Genomic DNA, 20,117 nt, shown 5'->3' on the forward strand with positions numbered 1-20,117 from the left:
AATTGGGACTATGAATCTGTAAAAATTGTAAATGTGCTCTATATTGCCATTTCTGATTCAACGCTCTCAGGTGCATCTTGCAAGGGTTCCATGGTGTAATGGTTAGCACTTTGGACTTTGAATCCAACGATCCGAGTTCAAGTCTCGGTCGGACCGTTATCTTGCTCTTACACTCCATTTTCTAATTTCTCAAATTACAATTCAACAGAGTTAATATTCAGAAGTTCAGTCGACTCTCTCTGCACGACATTACATTTAAATGCACTTTGGTGCCTGATACCAATACAGTGATGCAACTACATATCGTTAATGTACAATCCCTAAGGTCAATCAGAGTGGGCACCCAGATATCTCTCAGAAACATTTTCCACAGATGAATAATGTCCAACCTTAACTCTATGAAAAGAAAAATGTACACACTATGTGCAGTAGATTCTCTGCTCACTGGAACATGCAGAAACAACATTGATGTGAAAAGATTGGAAAAAGCTCTATTTTATTAACATTAAAAAATGTTATACAATTATTTTGGTGAATCATATTCACTTTCACAATCATTCCTATGTTTCAAGCAATTTGATGGTCTTATTAAATGTGTAAAAAATGTAATTCTTTGAGTTGACAAACTGTATGGAGAGCAAACTTTTTATAACTTACAAGAGTTATGAGTTCTAGAAAGTAGTGCATTTACTGATCAAGTGCCCTTGTTTAAATGTACTTACTTTATTTGGATCACACCTTTCTCGAAAGAAGAAATAAACTCTAAATTATCAGGAAACAAACCAACTGATTTTAGGGGCCTCCTGGGCTTTCAATGCAAATCGCTGAGATCAAAAGCCAGTTTAATAGCCATTATACCTTGGAGCTTTGGAGATATGAGAGTGGGCAGTTTCTTTGTGGCAAAAGAGAGTCATCCCCAGAAACTATTAATATTCTTTGGTCAAAGAAGACTGCCATCAAAGTGGGCTGTAAAGCAAAGCTATTGCTGTTATATCTATCTGCAAATGAAAGGCAACTCTAAAAGAGAAGCAGCCCCAAGGTCCCACCGAGACTTGAACTCGGATCGCTGGATTCAGAGTCCAGAGTGCTAACCATTACACCATGGAACCCACATATTCAGTAGCATGATGCACTTCATTCTGGAAAAACAGAGCACATCAGAGAAAATATGTAATATTCCTATATCATTAGACTCCAGAGGAAGAATTTGATCCAAATGAGACATGAAGCCAATACTTTGCGATTGCACAGCATCCAACAGCAACAGTGCTGCTTCGATATAATATCAGTAAACGGTTACTATAGGTCAGTAAAAATCTTGACTGTGCCATATATTCTCATTGCCCTTATGAAGCTCTGCTCAACAAGGGTTCCATGGTGTAATGGTTAGCACTTTGGACTTTGAATCCAGCGATCCGAGTTCAAGTCTCGGTGGAACCTCTCTCTTGCTCTAACACACTTTGTCTCCTTGTTGTCTTAAATTATAGGCCAAAGATAGTAATATTCATAAGGTTAGTGGTGTAGGGTATTCATTTTCGCTCTCACTCTCTGGCATAACTTTTCATAAAAATCCACTTTTGTGCCTAGCACCTTAACCTTTATGCATTTTTTTTAAATGTATGAACAGTGAGGTCATTCTGAGTCGATGGGCAGATCTGCATCGGAAACATACATAAAAGATTTGAAATTTTCAAACTTAACTCAATGTTAAGAAACATGCTCAATCTGTGACCCAATGGATTCTCTTTTTACTTGAAGATGCAGCAACAACATTAATAATACCATTTTGGGAAAAGCAGCTCTATTGTATCGCCATTCTCTTTCAAAATTGTTAAAGGGTTAATCCTATGAAAAGCGACCACATTCAGAATCAATGATATTAATCAAGCGTCTTAACAGTCTTTACATGTTTGTAAAATGAAGGTATCAGTTTGAGATGAAAAATAGAACGAAGAACACACTTTTCTTAATTCACAAAAGGCCTGAGGTGTATAAATACTGTTTGTACCGACCAAAGGCCCATTCGTGAATGTACTTACTTTAGTTGGATCATACCTTTCTTCAAAGAAGACATCCACAATAAACGATAAGGGAAAGGTTCGACTGATGGTAAACTCTTACAGAGATTTGAATGCAAATTATTGGATTCAACCTCCAGGGTGCTACCATTACACCATGGGTCTTTCACACCACAGAAAGTGGTGGGTTTCATTGTGGCTAAAGAGCGTCATCCATGGAAAATCTTTCTTTTTTCAAATGCACCCAGGGAATAATGCTATGAAAGTGGGCGACACAGCAGCGTCATTGCTATTAAAACAAGACACTGAGAGGAAAACAAACACAGTAATTCCCAAAGTCCCACCGAGATTTGAACTCGGATCGCTGGATTCAGAGTCCAGAGTGCTAACCATTACACCATGGAACCTACATACTTAGTGACATGATGAACGTCATTGCAGCAAAAAAAGAGCCTTTTAGAGAATGTATGCAATATTCTTTTATCTTATGCCTCCAGAGGAAGAATCCTATCCAAATGAGCTGTAAAGCAAAGAGTTTGCTATTGCGCAACAACCAACTAAACAGTTCCACATTTGCATAATATCCGTGGGCTAGGAATATGAGTTTGTTAAAATGATGCATGAGATCTCGATTCTCATTTCTGTTACAACTCTGTCAGGTTGCACCAGCAAGGGGCCCATGGTGTAATGGTTAGCAAAGAACATTACTGAAGGGCCCCTCGGCCAGCCAGAAAGCCAAAATGGAGAGAACGGGCATGAACTGGTTGTGAATGAGCTTCAAAATGCGTTCACAGGTAATTGAACTGGTGATCTCCTCAGTTTATACACCTGGAACTCCTGTCAATAGCAACAGTCGGCAGCTGGGTTGCCAGACATTTCGTCGAAAAAAATTTGTCGACAGGACAATTGGTCGAAACCATTTGGTCGAAAACCAAATGGTCGAATTGCTTTGTTTTTTATTTTCACATTTTTTTTTGGGGGGGGGTTTGGGGGGCCCCCCAACCCCCTTTTTTTCTAAAAAACCCTTTTTTTCCCTAAACTACAACCTAAAAAATATATATATAAATAAATAAAAAAATCGACCATTTGGCTTTCGACCAAATTACGTCGACCAAATGTCTTTCGACGAAATGTCCGGACAGCGGCAGCTGGTCTGTGTCAGTAATGGCAATTTGATTTTGCCATTTTCACAACTCCCTAATAAATGAACAAAATGTTCCATTTGTAGGCACAGTTACATGCTATGGTATGTATACCATGCTTAATAACCACCATAGGAGGCTCAGAGCACCATCCGCATTCTTACGTACAAAACATGTAAGGAAATAATCAGATCTTTTGCTCTGCAGGAGTCAGGCTTCTTTAAAGCCTGACAAAGTGGCAGAGTGCCATTGTAAACCGAGGCATGATGAAACCATGCCCAAGAACCCAGGCAGGTTAAACCTTTCCACTCATGCCCCTAGGCCCCGATCGGCCACGAACGGCCAGGTTCTATAGACAGGGCAGCTGGCATGGATTATGGACACTTTTAAAATAGGGTGGTTTTTCAACCTTATCTCCTCTGGGAGCAAAGCGCTGGACAGGGTTTCCTGTACGTTTTTGAGGTTCGCAGGGATCTATGTGTGGATGTTTCTTGGTGTGAAAAGCATGACACCTTTTGGGGTGACACCAGGCTCTTCTGGGAGTTAATTTGCATAATCTCTACTTTCTATTTTATGTGACATGGGCTGCAGTTACATTGTTCTGTTAATAGAGGGCAACACACAGGTCATAGTTCCAAACAGGGGTGCACAGTCTGCTTGCTAGCTTACATTTACAGTTCTATTTGGGATTCACCGCCTTTTCATAAACTGAGTACTCTTCCGGAGTATTTCTAACTTATGTAGGTGTTTTGGGGGTGTTACGTGCCTTTGTATGACTGCTGCAAACCACTTGATATTAGACATTGATTGGAAACGACATAAAAAATCCTGACACATATTGTAAGCGGACATAAAATGACCTATATTAGCTAATATAAGTAAACAGACATCACTCCCCCCTCCCCACAAAAAGGGATGTATGCGTACACAAAAAATAAAAATGAAAAACAAGCAACTACTGCAGTTAAAATCTAAAAATGTTAATTCAGTTACATGATCATGACTCGGAAGGGGAAGTTAAAAAGTAAAAAAACACACGGTAGGAGAGAGGTTAGCTTTACATGCCATGAGGGAGGAAGAGGTCTTCCAAGCACTGTTGTGTATGTTGGTCAATCCCTCTGAAACGCAAAAGGGATGTGCACATAGAAATCAAAGCAGAGTCATCCAGAGAGACTATTTAATTCTTTTTTTTTCAAATTCTCAAAAGGAAGCTGCTATCAAATTGAACTATTCATCACAGCCACTGCTAGGAAATCTATGTGCATAAAATGACAATACACCCAAAGGAAAACAAAATATAGCTATAACATGTCAGATTACTAAATTCAGAGTCCAGCCTACTAACCATTAGACCATGGAACCTAAATACTTCCGCAAATGCTGAACTTCATTATGCCAAAACAGAGGCAGTCAGAAACAATATTTAATATTGCTTAATCATATGCCTCAAGAGGAAGAATTTGATCTACATGCTCTATAAAGCACAGAGATTGCTATAGCACAACGTCAATCGACAACATCGCTGTGTTTGTATGATATCAGTCAATTGGGACTATGAATCTGTAAAAATTGTAAATGTGCTCTATATTGCCATTTCTGATTCAACGCTCTCAGGTGCATCTTGCAAGGGTTCCATGGTGTAATGGTTAGCACTTTGGACTTTGAATCCAACGATCCGAGTTCAAGTCTCGGTGGGACCGTTATCTTGCTCTTACACTCCATTTTCTAATTTCTCAAATTACAATTCAACAGAGTTAATATTCAGAAGTTCAGTCGACTCTCTCTGCACGACATTACATTTAAATGCACTTTGGTGCCTGATGCCAATACAGTGATGCAACTACATATCGTTAATGTACAATCCCTAAGGTCAATCAGAGTGGGCACCCAGATATCTCTCAGAAACATTTTCCACAGATGAATAATGTCCAACCTTAACTCTATGAAAAGAAAAATGTACACACTATGTGCAGTAGATTCTCTGCTCACTGGAACATGCAGAAACAACATTGATGTGAAAAGATTGGAAAAAGCCCTATTTTATTAACATTAAAAAATGTTATACAATTATTTTGGTGAATCATATTCACTTTCACAATCATTCCTATGTTTCAAGCAATTTGATGGTCTTATTAAATGTGTAAAAAATGTAATTCTTTGAGTTGACAAACTGTATGGAGAGCAAACTTTTTATAACTTACAAGAGTTATGAGTTCTAGAAAGTAGTGCATTTACTGATCAAGTGCCCTTGTTTAAATGTACTTACTTTATTTGGATCACACCTTTCTCGAAAGAAGAAATAAACTCTAAATTATCAGGAAACAATTCAACTGATTTTAGGGGCCTCCTGGGCTTTCAATGCAAATCGCTGAGATCAAAAGCCAGTTTAATAGCCATTATACCTTGGAGCTTTGGAGATATGAGAGTGGGCAGTTTCTTTGTGGCAAAAGAGAGTCATCCCCGGAAACTATTAATATTCTTTGGTCAAAGAAGACTGCCATCAAAGTGGGCTGTAAAGCAAAGCTATTGCTGTTATATCTATCTGCAAATGAAAGGCAACTCTAAAAGAGAAGCAGCCCCAAGGTCCCACCGAGACTTGAACTCGGATCGCTGGATTCAGAGTCCAGAGTGCTAACCATTACACCATGGAACCCACATATTCAGTAGCATGATGCACTTCATTCTGGAAAAACAGAGCACATCAGAGAAAATATGTAATATTCCTATATCATTAGACTCCAGAGGAAGAATTTGATCCAAATGAGACATGAAGCCAATACTTTGCGATTGCACAGCATCCAACAGCAACAGTGCTGCTTCGATATAATATCAGTAAACGGTTACTATAGGTCAGTAAAAATCTTGACTGTGCCCTATATTCTCATTGCCCTTATGAAGCTCTGCTCAACAAGGGTTCCATGGTGTAATGGTTAGCACTTTGGACTTTGAATCCAGCGATCCGAGTTCAAGTCTCGGTGGAACCTCTCTCTTGCTCTAACACACTTTGTCTCCTTGTTGTCTTAAATTATAGGCCAAAGATAGTAATATTCATAAGGTTAGTGGTGTAGGGTATTCATTTTCGCTCTCACTCTCTGGCATAACTTTTCATAAAAATCCACTTTTGTGCCTAGCACCTTAACCTTTATGCATTTTTTTTAAATGTATGAACAGTGAGGTCATTCTGAGTCGATGGGCAGATCTGCATCGGAAACATACATAAAAGATTTGAAATTTTCAAACTTAACTCAATGTTAAGAAACATGCTCAATCGGTGACCCAATGGATTCTCTTTTTACTTGAAGATGCAGCAACAACATTAATAATACCATTTTGGGAAAAGCAGCTCTATTGTATCGCCATTCTCTTTCAAAATTGTTAAAGGGTTAATCCTATGAAAAGCGACCACATTCAGAATCAATGATATTAATCAAGCGTCTTAACAGCCTTTACATGTTTGTAAAATGAAGGTATCAGTTTGAGATGAAAAATAGAACGAAGAACACACTTTTCTTAATTCACAAAAGGCCTGAGGTGTATAAATACTGTTTGTACCGACCAAGGGCCCATTCGTGAATGTACTTACTTTAGTTGGATCATACCTTTCTTCAAAGAAGACATCCACAATAAACCATAAGGGAAAGGTTTGACTGATGGTAAACTCTTACAGAGATTTGAATGCAAATTATTGGATTCAACCTCCAGGGTGCTACCATTACACCATGGGTCTTTCACACCACAGAAAGTGGTGGGTTTCATTGTGGCTAAAGAGCGTCATCCATGGAAAATCTTTCTTTTTTCAAATGCACCCAGGGAATAATGCTATGAAAGTGGGCGACACAGCAGCGTCATTGCTATTAAAACAAGACACTGAGAGGAAAACAAACACAGTAATTCCCAAGGTCCCACCGAGATTTGAACTCGGATCGCTGGATTCAGAGTCCAGAGTGCTAACCATTACACCATGGAACCTACATACTTAGTGACATGATGAACGTCATTGCAGCAAAAAAAGAGCCTTTTAGAGAATGTATGCAATATTCTTTTATCTTATGCCTCCAGAGGAAGAATCCTATCCAAATGAGCTGTAAAGCAAAGAGTTTGCTATTGCGCAACAACCAACTAAACAGTTCCACATTTGCATAATATCCGTGGGCTAGGAATATGAGTTTGTTAAAATGATGCATGAGATCTCGATTCTCATTTCTGTTACAACTCTGTCAGGTTGCACCAGCAAGGGGCCCATGGTGTAATGGTTAGCAAAGAACATTACTGAAGGGCCCCTCGGCCAGCCAGAAAGCCAAAATGGAGAGAACGGGCATGAACTGGTTGTGAATGAGCTTCAAAATGCGTTCACAGGTAATTGAACTGGTGATCTCCTCAGTTTATACACCTGGAACTCCTGTCAATAGCAACAGTCGGCAGCTGGGTTGCCAGACATTTCGTCGAAAAAAATTTGTCGACAGGACAATTGGTCGAAACCATTTGGTCGAAAACCAAATGGTCGAATTGCTTTGTTTTTTATTTTCACATTTTTTTTTGGGGGGGGTTTGGGGGGTCCCCCCAACCCCCTTTTTTTCCGTAAACTACAACTTAAAAAATATATATATAAATAAATAAAAAAATCGACCATTTGGCTTTCGACCAAATTACGTCGACCAAATGTCTTTCGACGAAATGTCTTTCGACGAAATGTCCGGACAGCGGCAGCTGGTCTGTGTCAGTAATGGCAATTTGATTTTGCCATTTTCACAACTCCCTAATAACTGAACAAAATGTTCCATTTGTAGGCACAGTTACATGCTATGGTATGTATACCATGCTTAATAACCACCATAGGAGGCTCAGAGCACCATCCGCATTCTTACGTACAAAACATGTAAGGAAATAATCAGATCTTTTGCTCTGCAGGAGTCAGGCTTCTTTAAAGCCTGACAAAGTGGCAGAGTGCCATTGTAAACTGAGGCATGATGAAACCATGCCCAAGAACCCAGGCAGGTTAAGCCCTTCCACTCATGCCCCTAGGCCCCGAACGGCCAGGTTCTATAGACAGGGCAGCTGGCATGGATTATGGACACTTTTAACATAGGGTGGTTTTTCAACCTTATCTCCTCTGGGAGCAAAGCGCTGGACAGGGTTTCCTGTACGTTTTTGAGGTTCGCAGGGATCTATGTGTGGATGTTTCTTGGTGTGAAAAGCATGACACCTTTTGGGGTGACACCAGGCTCTTCTGGGAGTTAATTTGCATAATCTCTACTTTCTATTTTATGTGACATGGGCTGCAGTTACATTGTTCTGTTAATAGAGGGCAACACACAGGTCATAGTTCCAAACAGGGGTGCACAGTCTGCTTGCTAGCTTGCATTTACAGTTCTATTTGGGATTCACCGCCTTTTCGTAAACTGAGTACTCTTCCGGAGTATTTCTAACTTATGTAGGTGTTTTGGGGGTGTTACGTGCCTTTGTATGACTGCTGCAAACCACTTGATATTAGACATTGATTGGAAACGACATAAAAAATCCTGACACATATTGTAAGCGGACATAAAATGACCTATATTAGCTAATATAAGTAAACAGACATCACTCCCCCCTCCCCACAAAAAGGGATGTATGCGTACACAAAAAATAAAAATGAAAAACAAGCAACTACTGCAGTTAAAATCTAAAAATGTAAATTCAGTTACATGATCATGACTCGGAAGGGGAAGTTAAAAAGTAAAAAAACACACGGTAGGAGAGAGGTTAGCTTTACATGCCATGAGGGAGGAAGAGGTCTTCCAAGCACTGTTGTGTATGTTGGTCAATCCCTCTGAAACGCAAAAGGGATGTGCACATAGAAATCAAAGCAGAGTCATCCAGAGAGACTATTTAATTCTTTTTTTTTCAAATTCTCAAAAGGAAGCTGCTATCAAATTGAACTATTCATCACAGCCACTGCTAGGAAATCTATGTGCATAAAATGACAATACACCCAAAGGAAAACAAAATATAGCTATAACATGTCAGATTACTAAATTCAGAGTCCAGCCTACTAACCATTAGACCATGGAACCTAAATACTTCCGCAAATGCTGAACTTCATTATGCCAAAACAGAGGCAGTCAGAAACAATATTTAATATTGCTTAATCATATGCCTCAAGAGGAAGAATTTGATCTACATGCTCTATAAAGCACAGAGATTGCTATAGCACAACGTCAATCGACAACATCGCTGTGTTTGTATGATATCAGTCAATTGGGACTATGAATCTGTAAAAATTGTAAATGTGCTCTATATTGCCATTTCTGATTCAACGCTCTCAGGTGCATCTTGCAAGGGTTCCATGGTGTAATGGTTAGCACTTTGGACTTTGAATCCAACGATCCGAGTTCAAGTCTCGGTGGGACCGTTATCTTGCTCTTACACTCCATTTTCTAATTTCTCAAATTACAATTCAACAGAGTTAATATTCAGAAGTTCAGTCGACTCTCTCTGCACGACATTACATTTAAATGCACTTTGGTGCCTGATACCAATACAGTGATGCAACTACATATCGTTAATGTACAATCCCTAAGGTCAATCAGAGTGGGCACCCAGATATCTCTCAGAAACATTTTCCACAGATGAATAATGTCCAACCTTAACTCTATGAAAAGGAAAATGTACACACTATGTGCAGTAGATTCTCTGCTCACTGGAACATGCAGAAACAACATTGATGTGAAAAGATTGGAAAAAGCCCTATTTTATTAACATTAAAAAATGTTATACAATTATTTTGGTGAATCATATTCACTTTCACAATCATTCCTATGTTTCAAGCAATTTGATGGTCTTATTAAATGTGTAAAAAATGTAATTCTTTGAGTTGACAAACTGTATGGAGAGCAAACTTTTTATAACTTACAAGAGTTATGAGTTCTAGAAAGTAGTGCATTTACTGATCAAGTGCCCTTGTTTAAATGTACTTACTTTATTTGGATCACACCTTTCTCGAAAGAAGAAATAAACTCTAAATTATCAGGAAACAATTCAACTGATTTTAGGGGCCTCCTGGGCTTTCAATGCAAATCGCTGAGATCAAAAGCCAGTTTAATAGCCATTATACCTTGGAGCTTTGGAGATATGAGAGTGGGCAGTTTCTTTGTGGCAAAAGAGAGTCATCCCCAGAAACTATTAATATTCTTTGGTCAAAGAAGACTGCCATCAAAGTGGGCTGTAAAGCAAAGCTATTGCTGTTATATCTATCTGCAAATGAAAGGCAACTCTAAAAGAGAAGCAGCCCCAAAGTCCCACCGAGACTTGAACTCGGATCGCTGGATTCAGAGTCCAGAGTGCTAACCATTACACCATGGAACCCACATATTCAATAGCATGATGCACTTCATTCTGGAAAAACAGAGCACATCAGAGAAAATATGTAATATTCCTATATCATTAGACTCCAGAGGAAGAATTTGATCCAAATGAGACATGAAGCCAATACTTTGCGATTGCACAGCATCCAACAGCAACAGTGCTGCTTCGATATAATATCAGTAAACGGTTACTATAGGTCAGTAAAAATCTTGACTGTGCCCTATATTCTCATTGCCCTTATGAAGCTCTGCTCAACAAGGGTTCCATGGTGTAATGGTTAGCACTTTGGACTTTGAATCCAGCGATCCGAGTTCAAGTCTCGGTGGAACCTCTCTCTTGCTCTAACACACTTTGTCTCCTTGTTGTCTTAAATTATAGGCCAAAGATAGTAATATTCATAAGGTTAGTGGTGTAGGGTATTCATTTTCGCTCTCACTCTCTGGCATAACTTTTCATAAAAATCCACTTTTGTGCCTAGCACCTTAACCTTTATGCATTTTTTTTAAATGTATGAACAGTGAGGTGATTCTGAGTCGATGGGCAGATCTGCATCGGAAACATACATAAAAGATTTGAAATTTTCAAACTTAACTCAATGTTAAGAAACATGCTCAATCTGTGACCCAATGGATTATCATTTTACTTGAAGATGCAGCAACAACATTAATAATACCATTTTGGGAAAAGCAGCTCTATTGTATCGCCATTCTCTTTCAAAATTGTTAAAGGGTTAATCCTATGAAAAGCGACCACATTCAGAATCAATGATATTAATCAAGCGTCTTAACAGTCTTTACATGTTTGTAAAATGAAGGTATCAGTTTGAGATGAAAAATAGAACGAAGAACACACTTTTCTTAATTCACAAAAGGCCTGAGGTGTATAAATACTGTTTGTACCGACCAAGGGCCCATTCGTGAATGTACTTACTTTAGTTGGATCATACCTTTCTTCAAAGAAGACATCCACAATAAACGATAAGGGAAAGGTTCGACTGATGGTAAACTCTTACAGAGATTTGAATGCAAATTATTGGATTCAACCTCCAGGGTGCTACCATTACACCATGGGTCTTTCACACCACAGAAAGTGGTGGGTTTCATTGTGGCTAAAGAGCGTCATCCATGGAAAATCTTTCTTTTTTCAAATGCACCCAGGGAATAATGCTATGAAAGTGGGCGACACAGCAGCGTCATTGCTATTAAAACAAGACACTGAGAGGAAAACAAACACAGTAATTCCCAAGGTCCCACCGAGATTTGAACTCGGATTGCTGGATTCAGAGTCCAGAGTGCTAACCATTACACCATGGAACCTACATACTTAGTGACATGATGAACGTCATTGCAGCAAAAAAAGAGCCTTTTAGAGAATGTATGCAATATTCTTTTATCTTATGCCTCCAGAGGAAGAATCCTATCCAAATGAGCTGTAAAGCAAAGAGTTTGCTATTGCGCAACAACCAACTAAACAGTTCCACATTTGCATAATATCCGTGGGCTAGGAATATGAGTTTGTTAAAATGATGCATGAGATCTCGATTCTCATTTCTGTTACAACTCTGTCAGGTTGCACCAGCAAGGGGCCCATGGTGTAATGGTTAGCAAAGAACATTACTGAAGGGCCCCTCGGCCAGCCAGAAAGCCAAAATGGAGAGAACGGGCATGAACTGGTTGTGAATGAGCTTCAAAATGCGTTCACAGGTAATTGAACTGGTGATCTCCTCAGTTTATACACATGGAACTCCTGTCAATAGCAACAGTCGGCAGCTGGGTTGCCAGACATTTCGTCGAAAAAAATTTGTTGACAGGAAAATTGGTCGAAACCATTTGGTCGAAAACCAAATGGTCGAATTGCTTTGTTTTTTATTTTCACATTTTTTTTTGGGGGGGGGTTTGGGGGGGTTCCCCCAACCCCCTTTTTTTCTAAAAACCCCTTTTTTCCCTAAACTACAACCTAAAAAATATATATATAAATAAATAAAAAAAACGACAATTTGGCTTTCGACCAAATTACGTCGACCAAATGTCTTTCGACGAAATGTCTTTCAACGAAATGTCCGGACAGCGGCAGCTGGTCTGTGTCAGTAATGGCAATTTGATTTTGCCATTTTCACAACTCCCTAATAAATGAACAAAATGTTCCATTTGTAGGCACAGTTACATGCTATGGTATGTATACCATGCTTAATAACCACCATAGGAGGCTCAGAGCACCATCCGCATTCTTACGTACAAAACATGGAAGGAAATAATCAGATCTTTTGCTCTGCAGGAGTCAGGCTTCTTTAAAGCCTGACAAAGTGGCAGAGTGCCATTGTAAACTGAGGCATGATGAAACCATGCCCAAGAACCCAGGCAGGTTAAACCCTTCCACTCATGCCCCTAGGCCCCGAACTAGACAGGGCAGCTGGCATGGATTATGGACACTTTTAACATAGGGTGGTTTTTCAACCTTATCTCCTCTGGGAGCAAAGCGCTGGACAGGGTTTCCTGTACGTTTTTGAGGTTCGCAGGGATCTATGTGTGGATGTTTCTTGGTGTGAAAAGCATGACACCTTTTGGGGTGACACCAGGCTCTTCTGGGAGTTAATTTGCATAATCTCTACTTTCTATTTTATGTGACATGGGCTGCAGTTACATTGTTCTGTTAATAGAGGGCAACACACAGGTCATAGTTCCAAACAGGGGTGCACAGTCAGCTTGCTAGCTTACATTTACAGTTCTATTTGGGATTCACCGCCTTTTCATAAACTGAGTACTCTTCCGGAGTATTTCTAACTTATGTAGGTGTTTTGGGGGTGTTACGTGCCTTTGTATGACTGCTGCAAACCACTTGATATTAGACATTGATTGGAAACGACATAAAAAATCCTGACACATATTGTAAGCGGACATAAAATGACCTATATTAGCTAATATAAGTAAACAGACATCACTCCCCCCTCCCCACAAAAAGGGATGTATGCGTACACAAAAAATAAAAATGAAAAACAAGCAACTACTGCAGTTAAAATCTAAAAATGTAAATTCAGTTACATGATCATGACTCGGAAGGGGAAGTTAAAAAGTAAAAAAACACACCGTAGGAGAGAGGTTAGCTTTACATGCCATGAGGGAGGAAGAGGTCTTCCAAGCACTGTTGTGTATGTTGGTCAATCCCTCTGAAACGCAAAAGGGATGTGCACATAGAAATCAAAGCAGAGTCATCCAGAGAGACTATTTAATTCTTTTTTTTTCAAATTCTCAAAAGGAAGCTGCTATCAAATTGAACTATTCATCACAGCCACTGCTAGGAAATCTATGTGCATAAAATGACAATACACCCAAAGGAAAACAAAATATAGCTATAACATGTCAGATTACTAAATTCAGAGTCCAGCCTACTAACCATTAGACCATGGAACCTAAATACTTCCGCAAATGCTGAACTTCATTATGCCAAAACAGAGGCAGTCAGAAACAATATTTAATATTGCTTAATCATATGCCTCAAGAGGAAGAATTTGATCTACATGCTCTATAAAGCACAGAGATTGCTATAGCACAACGTCAATCGACAACATCTCTGTGTTTGTATGATATCAGTCAATTGGGACTATGAATCTGTAAAAAGTGTAAATGTGCTCTATATTGCCATTTCTGATTCAACGCTCTCAGGTGCATCTTGCAAGGGTTCCATGGTGTAATGGTTAGCACTTTGGACTTTGAATCCAATGATCCGAGTTCAAGTCTCGGTGGGACCGTTATCTTGCTCTTACACTCCATTTTCTAATTTCTCAAATTACAATTCAACAGAGTTAATATTCAGAAGTTCAGTCGACTCTCTCTGCACGACATTACATTTAAATGCACTTTGGTGCCTGATACCAATACAGTGATGCAACTACATATCGTTAATGTACAATCCCTAAGGTCAATCAGAGTGGGCACCCAGAAATCTCTCAGAAACATTTTCCACAGATGAATAATGTCCAACCTTAACTCTATGAAAAGAAAAATGTACACACTATGTGCAGTAGATTCTCTGCTCACTGGAACATGCAGAAACAACATTGATGTGAAAAGATTGGAAAAAGCCCTATTTTATTAACATTAAAAAATGTTATACAATTATTTTGGTGAATCATATTCACTTTCACAATCATTCCTATGTTTCAAGCAATTTGATGGTCTTATTAAATGTGTAAAAAATGTAATTCTTTGAGTTGACAAACTGTATGGAGAGCAAACTTTTTATAACTTACAAGAGTTATGAGTTCTAGAAAGTAGTGCATTTACTGATCAAGTGCCCTTGTTTAAATGTACTTACTTTATTTGGATCACACCTTTCTCGAAAGAAGAAATAAACTCTAAATTATCAGGAAACAATTCAACTGATTTTAGGGGCCTCCTGGGCTTTCAATGCAAATCGCTGAGATCAAAAGCCAGTTTAATAGCCATTATACCTTGGAGCTTTGGAGATATGAGAGTGGGCAGTTTCTTTGTGGCAAAAGAGAGTCATCCCCAGAAACTATTAATATTCTTTGGTCAAAGAAGACTGCCATCAAAGTGGGCTGTAAAGCAAAGCTATTGCTGTTATATCTATCTGCAAATGAAAGGCAACTCTAAAAGAGAAGCAGCCCCAAGGTCCCACCGAGACTTGAACTCAGATCGCTGGATTCAGAGTCCAGAGTGCTAACCATTACACCATGGAACCTACATATTCAGTAGCATGATGCACTTTATTCTGGAAAAACAGAGCACATCAGAGAAAATATGTAATATTCCTATATCATTAGACTCCAGAGGAAGAATTTGATCCAAATGAGACATGAAGCCAATACTTTGCGATTGCACAGCATCCAACAGCAACAGTGCTGCTTCGATATAATATCAGTAAACGGTTACTATAGGTCAGTAAAAATCTTGACTGTGCCCTATATTCTCATTGCCCTTATGAAGCTCTGCTCAACAAGGGTTCCATGGTGTAATGGTTAGCACTTTGGACTTTGAATCCAGCGATCCGAGTTCAAGTCTCGGTGGAACCTCTCTCTTGCTCTAACACACTTTGTCTCCTTGTTGTCTTAAATTATAGGCCAAAGATAGTAATATTCATAAGGTTAGTGGTGTAGGGTATTCATTTTCGCTCTCACTCTCTGGCATAACTTTTCATAAAAATCCACTTTTGTGCCTAGCACCTTAACCTTTATGCATTTTTTTTAAATGTATGAACAGTGAGGTCATTCTGAGTCGATGGGCAGATCTGCATCGGAAACATACATAAAAGATTTGAAATTTTCAAACTTAACTCAATGTTAAGAAACGTGCTCAATCTGTGACCCAATGGATTCTCTTTTTACTTGAAGATGCAGCAACAACATTAATAATACCATTTTGGGAAAAGCAGCTCTATTGTATCGCCATTCTCTTTCAAAATTGTTAAAGGGTTAATCCTATGAAAAGCGACCACATTCAGAATCAATGATATTAATCAAGCGTCTTAACAGTCTTTACATGTTTGTAAAATGAAGGTATCAGTTTGAGATGAAAAATAGAACGAAGAAGACACTTTTCTTAATTCACAAAAGGCCTGAGGTGTATAAATACTGTTTGTACCGACCAAGGGCCCATTCGTGAATGTACTTACTTTAGTTGGATCATACCTTTCTTCAAAGAAGTCATCCACAATAAACGATAAGGGAAAGGTTCGACTGATGGTAAACTCTTACAGAGATTTGAATGCAAATTATTGGATTCAACCTCCAGGGTGCTACCATTACACCATGGGTCTTTCACACCACAGAAAGTGGTGGGTTTCATTGTGGCTAAAGAGCGTCATCCATGGAAAATCTTTCTTTTTTCAAATGCACCCAGGGAATAATGCTATGAAAGTGGGCGACACAGCAGCGTCATTGCTATTAAAACAAGACACTGAGAGGAAAACAAACACAGTAATTCCCAAGGTCCCACCGAGATTTGAACTCGGATCGCTGGATTCAGAGTCCAGAGTGCTAACCATTACACCATGGAACCTACATACTTAGTGACATGATGAACGTCATTGCAGCAAAAAAAGAGCCTTTTAGAGAATGTATGCAATATTCTTTTATCTTATGCCTCCAGAGGAAGAATCCTATCCAAATGAGCTGTAAAGCAAAGAGTTTGCTATTGCGCAACAACCAACTAAACAGTTCCACATTTGCATAATATCCGTGGGCTAGGAATATGAGTTTGTTAAAATGATGCATGAGATCTCGATTCTCATTTCTGTTACAACTCTGTCAGGTTGCACCAGCAAGGGGCCCATGGTGTAATGGTTAGCAAAGAACATTACTGAAGGGCCCCTCGGCCAGCCAGAAAGCCAAAATGGAGAGAACGGGCATGAACTGGTTGTGAATGAGCTTCAAAATGCGTTCACAGGTAATTGAACTGGTGATCTCCTCAGTTTATACACCTGGAACTCCTGTCAATAGCAACAGTCGGCAGCTGGGTTGCCAGACATTTCGTCGAAAAAAATTTGTCGACAGGACAATTGGTCGAAACCATTTGGTCGAAAACCAAATGGTCGAATTGCTTTGTTTTTTATTTTCACTTTTTTTTTTGGGGGGGGGTTTGGGGGTCCCCCCAACCCCCTTTTTTTCTAAAACCCCCTTTTTTTCCCTAAACTACAACCTAAAAAAAATATATATAAATAAATAAAAATATCGACCATTTGGCTTTCGACCAAATTACGTCGACCAAATGTCTTTCGACGAAATGTCTTTCGACTAAATGTCCGGACAGCGGCAGCTGGTCTGTGTCAGTAATGGCAATTTGATTTTGCCATTTTCACAACTCCCTAATAACTGAACAAAATGTTCCATTTGTAGGCACAGTTACATGCTATGGTATGTATACCATGCTTAATAACCACCATAGGAGGCTCAGAGCACCATCCGCATTCTTACGTACAAAACATGTAAGGAAATAATCAGATCTTTTGCTCTGCAGGAGTCAGGCTTCTTTAAAGCCTGACAAAGTGGCAGAGTGCCATTGTAAACTGAGGCATGATGAAACCATGCCCAAGAACCCAGGCAGGTTAAACCCTTCCACTCATGCCCCTAGGCCCCGAACTAGACAGGGCAGCTGGCATGGATTATGGACACTTTTAACATAGGGTGGTTTTTCAACCTTATCTCCTCTGGGAGCAAAGCGCTGGACAGGGTTTCCTGTACGTTTTTGAGGTTCGCAGGGATCTATGTGTGGATGTTTCTTGGTGTGAAAAGCATGACACCTTTTGGGGTGACACCAGGCTCTTCTGGGAGTTAATTTGCATAATCTCTACTTTCTATTTTATGTGACATGGGCTGCAGTTACATTGTTCTGTTAATAGAGGGCAACACACAGGTCATAGTTCCAAACAGGGGTGCACAGTCTGCTTGCTAGCTTACATTTACAGTTCTATTTGGGATTCACCGCCTTTTCATAAACTGAGTACTCTTCCGGAGTATTTCTAACTTATGTAGGTGTTTTGGGGGTGTTACGTGCCTTTGTATGACTGCTGCAAACCACTTGATATTAGACATTGATTGGAAACGACATAAAAAATCCTGACACATATTGTAAGCGGACATAAAATGACCTATATTAGCTAATATAAGTAAACAGACATCACTCCCCCCTCCCCACAAAAAGGGATGTATGCGTACACAAAAAATAAAAATGAAAAACAAGCAACTACTGCAGTTAAAATCTAAAAATGTAAATTCAGTTACATGATCATGACTCGGAAGGGGAAGTTAAAAAGTAAAAAAACACACGGTAGGAGAGAGGTTAGCTTTACATGCCATGAGGGAGGAAGAGGTCTTCCAAGCACTGTTGTGTATGTTGGTCAATCCCTCTGAAACGCAAAAGGGATGTGCACATAGAAATCAAAGCAGAGTCATCCAGAGAGACTATTTAATTCTTTTTTTTTCAAATTCTCAAAAGGAAGCTGCTATCAAATTGAACTATTCATCACAGCCACTGCTAGGAAATCTATGTGCATAAAATGACAATACACCCAAAGGAAAACAAAATATAGCTATAACATGTCAGATTACTAAATTCAGAGTCCAGCCTACTAACCATTAGACCATGGAACCTAAATACTTCCGCAAATGCTGAACTTCATTATGCCAAAACAGAGGCAGTCAGAAACAATATTTAATATTGCTTAATCATATGCCTCAAGAGGAAGAATTTGATCTACATGCTCTATAAAGCACAGAGATTGCTATAGCACAACGTCAATCGACAACATCTCTGTGTTTGTATGATATCAGTCAATTGGGACTATGAATCTGTAAAAAGTGTAAATGTGCTCTATATTGCCATTTCTGATTCAACGCTCTCAGGTGCATCTTGCAAGGGTTCCATGGTGTAATGGTTAGCACTTTGGACTTTGAATCCAACGATCCGAGTTCAAGTCTCGGTGGGACCGTTATCTTGCTCTTACACTCCATTTTCTAATTTCTCAAATTACAATTCAACAGAGTTAATATTCAGAAGTTCAGTCGACTCTCTCTGCACGACATTACATTTAAATGCACTTTGGTGCCTGATACCAATACAGTGATGCAACTACATATCGTTAATGTACAATCCCTAAGGTCAATCAGAGTGGGCACCCAGAAATCTCTCAGAAACATTTTCCACAGATGAATAATGTCCAACCTTAACTCTATGAAAAGAAAAATGTACACACTATGTGCAGTAGATTCTCTGCTCACTGGAACATGCAGAAACAACATTGATGTGAAAAGATTGGAAAAAGCCCTATTTTATTAACATTAAAAAATGTTATACAATTATTTTGGTGAATCATATTCACTTTCACAATCATTCCTATGTTTCAAGCAATTTGATGGTCTTATTAAATGTGTAAAAAATGTAATTCTTTGAGTTGACAAACTGTATGGAGAGCAAACTTTTTATAACTTACAAGAGTTATGAGTTCTAGAAAGTAGTGCATTTACTGATCAAGTGCCCTTGTTTAAATGTACTTACTTTATTTGGATCACACCTTTCTCGAAAGAAGAAATAAACTCTAAATTATCAGGAAACAATTCAACTGATTTTAGGGGCCTCCTGGGCTTTCAATGCAAATCGCTGAGATCAAAAGCCAGTTTAATAGCCATTATACCTTGGAGCTTTGGAGATATGAGAGTGGGCAGTTTCTTTGTGGCAAAAGAGAGTCATCCCCAGAAACTATTAATATTCTTTGGTCAAAGAAGACTGCCATCAAAGTGGGCTGTAAAGCAAAGCTATTGCTGTTATATCTATCTGCAAATGAAAGGCAACTCTAAAAGAGAAGCAGCCCCAAGGTCCCACCGAGACTTGAACTCAGATCGCTGGATTCAGAGTCCAGAGTGCTAACCATTACACCATGGAACCTACATATTCAGTAGCATGATGCACTTTATTCTGGAAAAACAGAGCACATCAGAGAAAATATGTAATATTCCTATATCATTAGACTCCAGAGGAAGAATTTGATCCAAATGAGACATGAAGCCAATACTTTGCGATTGCACAGCATCCAACAGCAACAGTGCTGCTTCGATATAATATCAGTAAACGGTTACTATAGGTCAGTAAAAATCTTGACTGTG

The 20,117-nt window shown here is 39.1% G+C and overlaps 18 non-coding genes across 18 annotated transcripts; 9 read left to right on the forward strand and 9 right to left on the reverse strand.

Annotated features, from left to right (window-relative positions):
• The first annotated feature begins 84 nt into the window (after positions 1-84).
• On the forward strand, positions 85-156 carry TRNAQ-UUG (transfer RNA glutamine (anticodon UUG)). Its single transcript has one exon. It is a non-coding gene; the product is annotated as a tRNA-Gln (tRNA).
• An 881-nt stretch (positions 157-1,037) lies between these two features.
• Positions 1,038-1,109, reverse strand: TRNAQ-CUG (transfer RNA glutamine (anticodon CUG)). Its single transcript has one exon. It is a non-coding gene; the product is annotated as a tRNA-Gln (tRNA).
• A 259-nt stretch (positions 1,110-1,368) lies between these two features.
• TRNAQ-UUG (transfer RNA glutamine (anticodon UUG)) lies at positions 1,369-1,440 on the forward strand. The gene has a single exon. It is a non-coding gene; the product is annotated as a tRNA-Gln (tRNA).
• A 913-nt stretch (positions 1,441-2,353) lies between these two features.
• Positions 2,354-2,425, reverse strand: TRNAQ-CUG (transfer RNA glutamine (anticodon CUG)). Its single transcript has one exon. It is a non-coding gene; the product is annotated as a tRNA-Gln (tRNA).
• A 2,363-nt stretch (positions 2,426-4,788) lies between these two features.
• Positions 4,789-4,860, forward strand: TRNAQ-UUG (transfer RNA glutamine (anticodon UUG)). Its single transcript has one exon. It is a non-coding gene; the product is annotated as a tRNA-Gln (tRNA).
• An 881-nt stretch (positions 4,861-5,741) lies between these two features.
• On the reverse strand, positions 5,742-5,813 carry TRNAQ-CUG (transfer RNA glutamine (anticodon CUG)). Its single transcript has one exon. It is a non-coding gene; the product is annotated as a tRNA-Gln (tRNA).
• Positions 5,814-6,072: 259 nt separating this feature from the next.
• On the forward strand, positions 6,073-6,144 carry TRNAQ-UUG (transfer RNA glutamine (anticodon UUG)). The gene has a single exon. It is a non-coding gene; the product is annotated as a tRNA-Gln (tRNA).
• Positions 6,145-7,057: 913 nt separating this feature from the next.
• On the reverse strand, positions 7,058-7,129 carry TRNAQ-CUG (transfer RNA glutamine (anticodon CUG)). The gene has a single exon. It is a non-coding gene; the product is annotated as a tRNA-Gln (tRNA).
• Positions 7,130-9,479: 2,350 nt separating this feature from the next.
• TRNAQ-UUG (transfer RNA glutamine (anticodon UUG)) lies at positions 9,480-9,551 on the forward strand. Its single transcript has one exon. It is a non-coding gene; the product is annotated as a tRNA-Gln (tRNA).
• An 881-nt stretch (positions 9,552-10,432) lies between these two features.
• On the reverse strand, positions 10,433-10,504 carry TRNAQ-CUG (transfer RNA glutamine (anticodon CUG)). Its single transcript has one exon. It is a non-coding gene; the product is annotated as a tRNA-Gln (tRNA).
• Positions 10,505-10,763: 259 nt separating this feature from the next.
• On the forward strand, positions 10,764-10,835 carry TRNAQ-UUG (transfer RNA glutamine (anticodon UUG)). Its single transcript has one exon. It is a non-coding gene; the product is annotated as a tRNA-Gln (tRNA).
• A 913-nt stretch (positions 10,836-11,748) lies between these two features.
• TRNAQ-CUG (transfer RNA glutamine (anticodon CUG)) lies at positions 11,749-11,820 on the reverse strand. Its single transcript has one exon. It is a non-coding gene; the product is annotated as a tRNA-Gln (tRNA).
• A 2,357-nt stretch (positions 11,821-14,177) lies between these two features.
• TRNAQ-UUG (transfer RNA glutamine (anticodon UUG)) lies at positions 14,178-14,249 on the forward strand. The gene has a single exon. It is a non-coding gene; the product is annotated as a tRNA-Gln (tRNA).
• Positions 14,250-15,130: 881 nt separating this feature from the next.
• On the reverse strand, positions 15,131-15,202 carry TRNAQ-CUG (transfer RNA glutamine (anticodon CUG)). Its single transcript has one exon. It is a non-coding gene; the product is annotated as a tRNA-Gln (tRNA).
• A 259-nt stretch (positions 15,203-15,461) lies between these two features.
• Positions 15,462-15,533, forward strand: TRNAQ-UUG (transfer RNA glutamine (anticodon UUG)). Its single transcript has one exon. It is a non-coding gene; the product is annotated as a tRNA-Gln (tRNA).
• A 913-nt stretch (positions 15,534-16,446) lies between these two features.
• TRNAQ-CUG (transfer RNA glutamine (anticodon CUG)) lies at positions 16,447-16,518 on the reverse strand. Its single transcript has one exon. It is a non-coding gene; the product is annotated as a tRNA-Gln (tRNA).
• Positions 16,519-18,874: 2,356 nt separating this feature from the next.
• On the forward strand, positions 18,875-18,946 carry TRNAQ-UUG (transfer RNA glutamine (anticodon UUG)). Its single transcript has one exon. It is a non-coding gene; the product is annotated as a tRNA-Gln (tRNA).
• Positions 18,947-19,827: 881 nt separating this feature from the next.
• On the reverse strand, positions 19,828-19,899 carry TRNAQ-CUG (transfer RNA glutamine (anticodon CUG)). The gene has a single exon. It is a non-coding gene; the product is annotated as a tRNA-Gln (tRNA).
• Between the last annotated feature and the right edge of the window lie 218 nt (positions 19,900-20,117).

Source organism: Ambystoma mexicanum, chromosome 5p, assembly GCF_040938575.1.
Source record: "Ambystoma mexicanum isolate Mex_15411 chromosome 5p, UKY_AmexF1_1, whole genome shotgun sequence".
Lineage (NCBI taxonomy): Eukaryota > Metazoa > Chordata > Amphibia > Caudata > Ambystomatidae > Ambystoma > Ambystoma mexicanum.